Source organism: Pinus tabuliformis, chromosome J (genome assembly GCF_031772625.1).
Source record: "Pinus tabuliformis cultivar Carrire ecotype Pingquan chromosome J, CPIR1, whole genome shotgun sequence".
In the NCBI taxonomy this organism is placed as follows: Eukaryota; Viridiplantae; Streptophyta; class Pinopsida; order Pinales; family Pinaceae; genus Pinus; species Pinus tabuliformis.
The window spans coordinates 936,109,920-936,122,503 of record NC_142295.1 but is presented as its reverse complement, the minus strand read 5'-3'; positions in this window follow the sequence as shown (position 1 = coordinate 936,122,503).

Below are 12,584 nucleotides of genomic sequence, written 5' to 3'. Positions count from 1 at the left end.
TCATGATTTGGTTAGTAAATGAAATGTTAATGAATGAATGATCTAATAGACGATAATGCAGCTATTAGAGGGCACTAGACCTTATTGAAGATTATCAAATAAGTATGAGCTTCCTATGTTTAGATGTGTATTTATGATTTGTATATTACATGTTCATGATGTGTTTGATAGAATGTATGTCATGTTTAGGCCTTTCTAGGTCAAATTATTTTCTAATTTTTGTATGGAAGGATTTGTCCATGTGTCATCTATCATTTCTAAGAGTTTCATTAAGTTTTTGGAAGTGGTCTAGAGACTAGCCCTAAAAAAGTGACTCAGATTGCACATTCGTAGGCATAGAAGTGGGTGAAAAATATCACTCCCATGTAGGCTTGTGCATGTGGTTGGAGAGTTAGAATCGAATTCCAACAGTGTTGTGTCCATGTCTTAGAGTCCAAGACACAAAAACAAAGGTTTGACTTATGGTTTTGGCACCTAGAAGGGTATTTTAGCCCTTGGGAGCTTGTAGCACCTAAGGGACATTAGTAAGGTTTTGGTTTTGTCGATTCCACTTCCTTAAGGTGATCTAGGAGGTTGAATCATATTGTAGTAACTCTTCATCACATATTGACCCCAGTGGACCAGTAAGCTCGGCTAACTACAGGACGAGGGTGTTATAGAGTGGTATCAGAGTGTGTTTCTATTCTCTTTGGGTCATATTTGATACCACTAGGTGGTATTAGAGTAGGTTACACTCTCTTTTGGTAATATTTGATACCATACAATGCTATGAGTGTATGGTTCAACACTTGGACTCGATGGATGAAATTTGGTTGTCATGCATGCATATAGGTTGTATATGTACTTGTTATGTATGCATGGTGATGGTCATTATTGCAGTTGTGTTTTCATGTAGAACTTGATGATGCTGATGTTGACATGTATTTTTCATGATTTCATGACAGTTTCATATGCATTTGTTATGCATGTCAGTGTTTATATGTTGTGGTGCATGCATTGTCATGGTTATGGTTATGCCTACATGGAAGGTCAACCATGCATTGTGGTGGTCATTATGTAGTTTGTCTCATCATGATGTTGTTGATATGTTATGATGTAGATGTGTTCGCCGAGATAGGTCAAGAGATGCATATTATCAAGGCAAGGTTGCAACACTGGACTTCGGGGTAAGAGAAGATCATCATACAAGTTTGTATGTTGGCCACATAGGTATGATGACTGATGGTTTTTATATGAATTATGGTTATGTATATGCCTTTTTTTCTATTTTTATTGTGGTTACATGCATGATAGGTGCTAATTAATCAATGTCATGAATGCTAGTGATATGTTACTATATGCATTGTGGTCATACACTTGATGAGTACATTCATCGAATTTGGGATCTTGATGTATATGTATCATGTTAATATAGATTGGTCTGTATAGATGGGTATGGTTATGATATCCAAGTATGAGTCAATATACTTGTGAGATTGTTCCGTACAAATTTGAACTGAGTTGTGAAAACATGATATCCTCCCCTCAGATACATTGAGGTATGAGTTTGATTATGTCATCTATTTCAATTATCTTACATGGTATGCTTACATATTGTTTGAATGTTTGATTAATTGCATGATATGAGTATGTGTCCATAAGGTTGCACGAAGGAATGATCTTGCTTAAAGATGGTTGTACTAACATAATATGTGTTGAGACAACATATATATACTTGAGTGTAAGTGGGTGCTAGTTGTATTATTATGACTTATGACTATGAGTTGACTATTCATTATGGCATGGATGTTAGTCTTGGTAAAGGATGATTTCAACTTAATAGATACAATGTCTTGATATTTGGAACATGTGACTGACATCTTTGAGGAGTTGTAGGGTATCATGCTTGGTATTAGCATCACAAGGTAATAGTTGATTTTTTTATATAGCTAATAGTTGGGTGATGTGACACTACATAGCAAGAATCGATTGTAGCATGGTTAAAGTTAAAAGAAAGGAATTTGGTGACAATTGTTTTGGCTATGTTTGGAAACTACAATTACAAATGAATGAGTGCTTTTCATGAATACAAGAAGTATTATTAACCTTGATTTTGTCTGACATTATCTATATATGTGCTATATTTATGAACTTTTATTTGAAAAGTATAACAATTGGTTTTGGTTATGGTAAGATTTGTTAATATTTGGTGTCCCTTGAGAGATAATATATGTGTTTAGCTATAAGGGAGCGTGCTTTTCACAGTAAGGTAAGGTAATAGGTATATTGTATATTTATTTATACACTAACTATTGTGTATATGGTAGTATGATGCATGAATTTCATGGAAAAAGAGACGACCATGAAATCTTGACAATGACTCGGGTTGATATTTCCCTTGGAAGTATTAGGAACCCATTGGGATTGAGTCATGTTGTTGGCTAGAAGTTTTATGCTTTCAGTATTTTTTGATTGGTTTGTGCCTAATTCACAATTCTGTTTATGTCTAGTGCATTCCCATGCCACTTTGTTTGTGGTGTGATATTTTTATTGGGTTTCATGGTTTTCTTATTGTTTGTTTCTTATTCTTGCCTTTTATGTTTAGATATACTTGAAATTTGATTGGGTAAAGAGGAAGTTAATGGAGCTCCAGGAGAGCTAAATGAAATCCAACAGGTAATGTATGACCCAAATGAATCTTTGTGCATGAGTAAAGGGAAGATTAAGGAAAGGGTATGACATCTAGTTGGATTGTTTGTGTCCATTTGTGTAAATGAATGGTGGTAAAATAGTCATGATAAAGATAACGAGAAAGGTAAAGTAAGTAAATTTGAGGTATCATATGCCTTGGCTATGTTGGGAACTATCGATCTCAATGTTGTGCATGGATAAAGGGAGATATCTTAACCTAGAACTTATGATATTTGGTAATTATGTTGTGACCATGATTGTATCAATGTCTATATATGTATACACATATGTATATATGTCATTTTTTGACTGGGTAGTTAGATATCATGATGGTTTTATGCTAATGTTGATATGTATGTATATGCATGTATATATGTTGTTGTCTGACAAGGTCGTCAAGGATCATTCTTGTGGAGGAATGATTGCTTATGTACGTGAACTACATGAAGAGGTTCTTGGTTTCATGATGAATCAAGTGTGAGGAATAGCCCTGACAGGTCTATGAGGTCAGTATTACATTGATATGAATTGACATTATGTGATTATATTATGACTAAGTTTAAGTTATGGACAAGATCTGCTAAGGGATACATAAACGAAATGAAAACAATGTTATTTGCGACAAGTTGAGGCAAGCCTAGGTAAGACACTAGAGGAAAGTTTTCTTGGCAGAGATAGTGTTGTCTTTGGATGTGTAATACTATTGTTGTATATATGCTATACATGTGGTATATATATGGCATTATGTGCATGTTGTGTATGTGGTGCTATGTACATATGATTTTGTGTGCATGTTGTATATATAGTGGTGTGTGCATGTTTCATATGCGATGTTGGGTACATATGGTGTTATGTACACATTGTACATGAACTGCTATGTATAGATGGTGTTCTGTACATGTTTTATATGGGGTATTGTGTACATGTAGTGCGGTGTACATGTTTTACGTATGGTGTTGTGTGCATATGGTGTTGAGTACATGTTGTACATGTGGTGCTATGTACATCCTATACATGAGGTGTTGTGTGCATCCGGTGTTGTGTACATGTTGTATATGTGGTGCTGCATGCACGTGGTGCTATGTACATGTGACGTAGGTGGTGTTGTGTACATGTGGGGTTGTGTACACATTGTGTAGGTGGCGTCATGTACATGTGATGTAGGTGGTGTTGTGTACATGTAAGCGTCATGTACATGTGATGTTTTGTACACATTGTGCAAGTGGTGCTATGTACATGTGGTGTTGTGTACACATTATGCAGGTGGTGTGGTGTACATGTGGTTTTGTATACACATTGTGTAAGTGGTGTTGTGTACAGGTGGTATTGTGTACATGTTGTACATGTGGTTTTGTTGTACATGAGGTATTGTGTTCATGTCGTAGATGTTGTGTTGTTTACATGTGTTATTGTGTGTGTGTCATACATATCGTGTTGTGTAGATGTGGTATTATGTAGTTGTGGTATCATGACACATGTATTCATTGTATTGTACACTATGTATATATATGTATTGTGTTGTACACCGAGTGTAGGTGTATGTATTTTGCTGTGGTGTAAAATGGGTGGAGGCATATGTGTTGTGTTGTACACTGGGTGTAGGTATATGTGTTGTGTTCTACACCGGGTCTAGGTGTATGTGTTGTGTTGTACATAAGATATAGGTGCATTTATTGTGTAGTGGCATATGCCATGTGTGAATGCATGTGTTGTGATTTACATTGTGTATGCATATGTGATTGAAGAGAAGAGAGGCATTGGGTTCTTGCTGGGTGTGGAAACTGATCCGGTGTGCATATGGAAATGGAAAAGAAAAAAGATAGAAGAAGACGACCGATTAAAGGATAAGTATCAATATTTTGTGTCCTTTTATTATGCATGTGATATATGACTCTGATTTATGACTATTACATGTGATTTATGATTCTGATTTATGAGGGTTGTGTTTTGAGCTAACCAAATGTGATATATTTATACATGATGATTTGATTGAATGACTAGTTTGACTTGTTGTGATAGGGAGTAAACATGATTGCAAGTGTACCTTGTTGATGAGCTACCAATGAGGTATGATTTGAGTTTATTTCAATTTTTTTGAGTCTAATGGAAATTATATGCTTAGTACATGAAATAATGAAAAAGCCCGATTTGGGTGGTTGGAACTGAATGAAAGATTAAGAGCAATAGTGAAAGGAATTGGAACAGGTAGTGATATGTTATTAAATAACTTTAGGAGGATGGCCACTGTGGGACACTAGTACCAAAAATTGTTCATTAATTCCCATGAGCATGCTATGATTGATATGATGGTTTTGATGTAGGTATATGTATTGGTTTTCAAACCTTCCAATGTGAGGAAACCTTGCAAGGGATGGATCGCCTAGGATAGGTGATGTTGGGGAACTTGGAAGGTGAGTGACTGCTCGGAAAGGGATGACTAGATTTCCCAAGGAATTGTATAGCAGATAAGGGAATGTCGAGGGATGTATTTTTTTTGGTCATTATCATTTCTAGATGAAATCAGATGCAAATAGGGGGTGTGCCCTAGAATAATGAGTTGGTAAATGTTCATTGAGAGGACAAGTGGCTCAGGATTGTAGAAATGGATATTGGATGGAGGTTCGAGTTAGGTAGTGGATTATGGAATTCCTATGAAGGAGGTGATTCCTGATATTACTTTTAAGGGTTAAGGTGTGAGCATCTGGATTCCCTTATTATGGATGTAGGCATCGTACCCTTTTATTTGCTGGTTGTGAAAATGTGCATATGTATATGTGTATATTATTGTAAATACTATATCAAGATGGGTTATAAAGCTCCATGAATAGTATGATTATTTTCTTGTTGAAGAAAATGTGCATAATTATATATGTGGCTTTTATTGTAAATATTGTAATGAGTTGTGCTATAAAGCTCCATTACATGGTATGTTTGTCATGTTTTCAGCAAAGGCCATTGTAATACTGCAATGGATTGGGTTATAAAGCTCCATGGGAAATATATTTTTCTTTTAAGCGGCCTTAATGGTTGTAGGTGTCATTGAACACTGAGGATGGTGTTCCCCTAAGGGGAGGGGTTTGTAACATCCCCAAGTTAAAAATGCATGTAAATAAAAATATAATATTAAGGTCATGTGACATGTATTCCAAGCTTAATGGTGGGAAAAACATCCTAGTGGGTATCACTTTTGGTTTATTATGGCTAAGGATATTGACAAAGGCATTGGAAAGGGAAAACATGAATTAATTGACATTTATTGATGAAAATAAAATCAAATAGGAGAAAAGGAAGGTGAAAGGTTACAAATTTGCATGAGAGGGAAATTAAAAGAAAAATGAAGAAATTAGAGGCCTCAACGACAAAAAGGATTTTGAGGATTAGTTCAGGGAATTTTGTTACTTTTAGCTAGGAGATCTCTCTCAAAATAATATCTCTCTCCCATACTCTTCTACACTTAGCGAAATCTTGGAGTATTGTTGGAGCGTGCTTGGAGCACTCTAGTTTCATTGGACTTGGAGAGAGAAGGAAAAGGAAAGCAGGAAAGCTCAAGGTAACACATGGATCAATGACTACATCGGGATTACTTACATGTATCAAATTGCATGTATGGTTTCCTTGCTAATTTTCGCATCCATGGTGCATGCATGCGGTTTCTCAATTACGATCCATCATTGCCATAGAGGATTTCCTAGATTAAGAGTAGTTTTCCCTAGCCTTGTGATTTCTGGATAGCGATGGTGTGATGGGGTTCTTTCATTTGGTTAATATGGATTTTCAGATGGTCTTCAAACTGTGTGAGGTAGTATCAGGAAAAATATGAAAGGCCTAGATGTCCTTGGACCTAAAAGTGTGGGATATGTAGTAAATACTGAGGGTGGAGATGGGGAAATTCCTCACAGTTTAAGTGGAAAGATCTAGAGGCATCCATGTTTGTTTAGGGGATAGTGATCCCTGGACCGGTAATGGTGGGATTGTGGTAAAGCCTGGTAGTGTGTGTTTCTTGTTTGGACCTAGGAATCATTGACCAGTATATGATGGGATTTATAGTAGAGACTAGTTCTATAGCTGCTTATCTTGGGCCTAGAAATCCTAAACCAGTTTTGGAGGGATAGATGGTAAAGCCTAAGAATCATGGTTATTTTTGCTATAACTCCCACATTTATGCTTAAAATATAGCATGGGGGTGATTGGCTGAAAGAAAGATTTGGTTCAACCCAAATTTATGGTCGGTTGGTACGTGGACATACCTGACTTGGTAATCTTTTGAATATGTTAGTAAGGGATCTTTTCCCTTGTATTTCATGAGTAAATATATTTTTTATTATGTGCCTTTTGTTCTTGTTCTATCATTGTTAGTATTCTGGTTATATGTTAGTTCTAAGCATGGCTTTATGATAAACTTGAGTTATGGCTCTCATCATGATTTGGTTAGTAAATGAATTTTTTATGAATGAATGGCCTAATAAATGATAATGCAGCTATTATGAGATGGCGTCATACCTTCTTGACAATTGTTAGATAAGTATGAGCTCCCTATGTTCATATGTGTATTTATGACCTGTACATTACATGTTCATGATGTGTTTGATAGAATGTTTGTCATGGTTAGGCTTTTCTAGGTCAAGTTATTGTCTAAGTTTTGTATGGAATACTTTGTCCTTGTCCCATTTATTATATTTGATAGTTTCATTAAGTATTGGGCAGTGTTCTAGACACTCACTACAAGAAAAATGGTCATTGGTGAGGATCATGCCTGTGACAGACCTTTAAGGTCCGTCCCCAATGTTGTATATGGTGACAATCTTTAAAAACGTGTTGTTGTAAGTGTATATAGTGATGGTCCTTTAAGGTTTGTCACCAAAGCCATTTTCAATGACACTTTCGGTGAGGTTCATTAAAGGCCAGTCACTGATTCTCTCTTTGGTGAAACTTTTGGTGAGGGTCGTTAAAGGCCCATCACTAATTCTCTCTTTGGTGACGCTTCTAGTGACGATCTTTTATTGACCGTCACCAATGATATTTTTTTTTACTTTTGGTGATGGTCAATAAATGTTCAACATCATGGATCATTCCAATGAGTTTTTTATGACGCTTCATGTCTGTGACAAACCTTTAAGGTCTATCACCAATGTCGCATATGGTGACAGTCTTTAAAAAATTGTTGTTGTAAGTGTATATAGTGATGGTCCTTTAAGTTTTGTCACCAAAGCCATTTTCAATGACACTTTTGTTGAGGGTCATTAAAGGCCTATCACTAATTCTATCATTGGTGACACTTTTGGTGAGGGTCGTTAAAGGCCCATCACTAATTCTCTCTTTCATGACACTTCTAGTGACGAGATTTTATTGATCCTCACCAATTCTCTTTTTGGTTACTTTTTGTGACAGTCAAAAAATTTTCATCATCATTGATCATTCCAATGAGTTTTTGATGACACTATGTACATGTTACTATACTTTAGGTCAAAAGATAAATGATTTAAGACCATGGTTGTGGAGTCTTTTTCATTATCTGTCCAAGGTAATAGTGGTTATAATAGTTAGTCAATTTGTTAAGAAGTAATTAGTGTGTATCATTTCCCTCAAGTCATAATAATATAGTTTTCCTATGAGTCAACACATGATTCATCTCTATTAGGTTTATTATCTAGAAAATTTCCTTTAAATAAAGTTCCACTAGTGTGTGTAGGAACTATATTATTTAATACATAATAAAAATCTATCAATTATATTAATGAGAGAGTCCTAACACTCCTCAACACTCATGGCACACCTTAACATGCTTTGGAACAGTACAGTAACATTCCTTGGAACCTCTCATGTCTTGGAACATAATTGTACCTGGAACATCTTTGTACATAGAACATCTTGCCATGAGTAGGATGCCCAAGCATATGTTGGCATGCCCTAGAATAGCATAGAACTCTCCTATCATGTGTTGGCATGCCCTATAGTCCCTAGCATGCCCTAGAAAACCTTAGCATAATATTTCATTGACAAATGTTAACACCTAGCACATATTGGCACTTGGCATGTATTGGAACATATTATTAGTGTGCCTAGCATGCCCCTTTTGAAAAGGATAAAGTCTCAACTTATTAACCCTATTATGTGTTCATTTCCTTGAATTTTAGCTTGGTTATTCCTTTTGTTGCCTTGAAACTCCTTGAGGCATATTGGCATACTCTGGCACCCTGCACGTCCTAGCATGTCTTAGCACCTGACATCCCTTGACACTATTTGGCACATGTTAGCACACTTTGAAACTACCTAGCACAATCTAGCACTTCTAGACATTCCCTGATATTCCCTCGCATTCCTTACCCTTGGTTAGAATAGCTTTTTACTCCCTCCTTGGCATGATAGCTAGCACTCATTGAAACTCCCTGACACACCCTCATATTCATTCACTTCCATGCATTTTGACCTAGTGATACCTTGTGTTGTCCTAGTAATCCCTAACACTACTCATCATGCATTGGCACTCTCTAGCACACCTTAGAACTCTTCAATATGCTCTGCCACTTCATAGCATGCATCACACTCCCTGATGCACATTGGCACTTGGCACATGTTGGCACTTGGCAAGTCTTAGCATGTTTGGCGTGTGTTGAGATGACTTGGTATGCTTTGGCATGGTTTAATATTAAAGTTATTTGAGATCAATTACTAGAAACTAGATGAGAAGAAACGGAGGAAGATTTGGCACTTATAATGCATTGACACTTGACACTTGGCACCTATTGGAACCCGGTGTTGGTGTGCCTAGCATTCCCCTCATGGAAAAGGTAAATTGATGACTTATTAACCTTATTATGTGCTCATTTCCTTATAGTTTAACTTGTTCCTCCATTTTTTTGCCTTGACTTCCCTGGCATGCATTGTCACACCCTTGTACATCTTGGCATGACTTAGCACTTGGAACATCTTAACTTGTTTGACATGTCTTCATACTATCTAGCACATGTTAGCATGCCCTAGAATTCCCTAACACACCTTGGATGTCATGACCTCACAACTATCATTACATTTTTCCATGACTTGGGAACCTTACATTCACTAGAACACCTTGTCACTCCCTAGTTGGCATGCCCTCCGTTATCCTCCACAATGTCCGAGGATGATGAGGAGATTGACAAAGGTAACCACAAACCAAGCTTCTATTTTGGTAGCTAGCCCTACCAAACCAAAGAGGGCTTTCTCTATGAAATCAAAACCAAGAGATGACTGGAATGTAAAGGATTTTAGGCTAGATAGCTAGGCTTAGGTGGGTTTTGGAAGATTTAGGGTATTTGGTGGATAAGGGAGAAAACCCAGGTAGCTAGGTCAAAGGTTCAAAGGGTTACAACAGAAAAGATATAAAGGAGCAAGGTAGCATTAATTTTGTGATGGACCTTAGGGTTTTTCAGTGTAGTGTATTGTTTATAAGAATCAAAAGGTCTTAATGAGCATGAAACATGAATTCATTAAGCAAGAAAGAAAGTAACACATAATGATTTTTCCATCAAAACATATCTTTATGCAAATAATTTTGATTATAAAATGCAAGGAAAACCATTGAAGAATTCATAAATGGAAAGAGAAGATTAATATCTTTCATATAAAGCTATAACAGATAAAAAATAACATCACAAACTTACTGCACATGAATTCCTAGATAATAGTTGCAAATTGTGTCCTTGGATTTCCATAAAATGTCCAGGTACAAGCTACAATAGTTCTCTCCTTTGAAATCCAACCCATTCTATCACTGAGAAACTGATACATAAATACCAAAATAACATCTCCCCGCTCTTAGGGGTCGAATCCATGACTCTAGGAACTATTCCATGAGGTGTTCTAACCAAACACTAATGTCTAGGGAAGTTAAAAACAACTTCTACAATTAACTTTGACTCCAACCTCTCTCATAAAAGAGGTCAAATTTACATCAAAACAGCTTATAAAGACTAACCACCCATTATTTACATTTACTTTTACCCTCACATTCATCTACTTCACCCTTTTAACTTTTACCAAAGTCAAACTAGGAATTACAAAAAATTACACAATGAAAATTTTATAAAAATCTCATAAATTTCCAGGTGTGTAGTGAGTTGTTGGAGATCACTTTTCAGTGTCTTTCTGAAGTCCAAATCTAGGTCATAATCCTTTTCTAGAAAGCTAGGAGAGTGTCTATGTATTTAGGGTTTTTTGCACTCAAAATGACCCATTTTTGGCTGATATGGCCACTCGCCCATGGTGTCACCAGGTGCGCATCGAAATGGAAAACGAGGGGTAGAAAGGTGATTGTTGGCCTCCTTTTCGCAAATTTTTCAAAAACTGAGCCCCAGACTAGGAAAGTGGGAGAATGAATATTGAGAGGGGGTTATATGATTTCCAAAAATTCTGAGTTTCCATCATTCGAAGCCTTGAGGAAGAAGCACATCGTGAGCTTGTTGCGCTCCTAGATAGAAAATTGCCAAAAAATTGCAAGTCTGCACTAGTTTGCACCAAAACACAAAATTTTCTCCAAATCCTCCCAAAATTTGTTTAGAGATGCCTAATGAGGTATTTTATGCAATCATGGATACATCAACAAGAAAATCTAACTTACCCTTCTCCTCTTGGCTGATTAGGGTTTCCTTGAGTTTTTCCTTCAACTGCTTGATTTTGACCTTTGCAACCTAATTCCTTGTGTAATAATGGATGGACACTTTCTTTTGTAGCTTGTTATCCCTATTGGCCTTGTCAAGGAGCTTCTCAAGGTGGAAATTGACTTTGTCAAGCCAGAACTCATTGTGCTCATTTATTTCGATGGCAATCCCCTCTTCAAATGCCAATTCTTACATCCGTGGCTTATGTTCTCTTTCCCTCTGAAGTGCCTTTATAAGACCCATTGTCCTTGGTCTCTTCCTTGCCACATGTTCTTCATTCTTCCTAGTGTCCTCATGGTCCACCACTATCTTTCCTATCAGCTCTCGTTTCTTAGATTTGAATTTCTCTTTCTCCATGACTAGCTATTTTGCCTTAAGTTGATTTTTTTCTTGCTCAAGGAATGAAATGATGAATTTGGCCCTTTCCAAATTTTCCTTGAGCTCCATGGCCTAAGAATCCTTCTCTTTGATGACTTTTTGTAGGTTTTAGTTCTCATCATGTGCCTCCAACTCAACTAGGTCAAATTCATGCTCAATGGGCTCCTCATCATGCAAAGAAGCCTCATGATGTGATGGTGATCCTTGTTCTGTTGATGTAGTAGGCTTGGCTCCTTCCTCAATTTGAGGAGTAAACACAAGGCCTCCGCCTCTCTGATATATCTTGGTCACCTTAGGCCTAGGTGCCTTGAAAATATCATCATGTTTTTGGGATGATCCGACCTCCATGGGTTGTACTCACATGGTTTGGTGTTGGCTTGGTGAAGTGGTTATATGCATTTTCAAGGCTTCCTTAATGACAGTGTCCCATTTCATCTTCTTGTCTTTCAACTGATGGAGTACTATAACCTTTATAATGCTATGGTTGAAGAGGTTGGGATAATGCACTTTTCCTTTCAATTGCACCCTTTGAGACATTTTGGTTAGGCTCCTATACAAGTAGCTAGAAAAATTTAGAGACTTGGTAGCTGTAAAGTGTATGAGTAATCTTATGTCGTATTGATATAGCCTACAAAATCTTCCCTCACATGTGAAGAACATCATGAAAACCTTCATCAATGGTGCATATATCTCCAACAAGTATCTGAATGGGAAAACATGTGAGTGAGCTCCTCTGTATTGTGATTTCAAGTAGGTTTTGTACTCTTTTAGGTCTAGGTTCATGCCTTTGAACCAATTTCCACTGTGGTTGGTATGCCTATAGCCTGAGAGATGGCATCCACTGAAAACATGAAATCTGTCCCTGCAATGGTGATCTTGTCTTCCTTCAAGGTGGGGAAA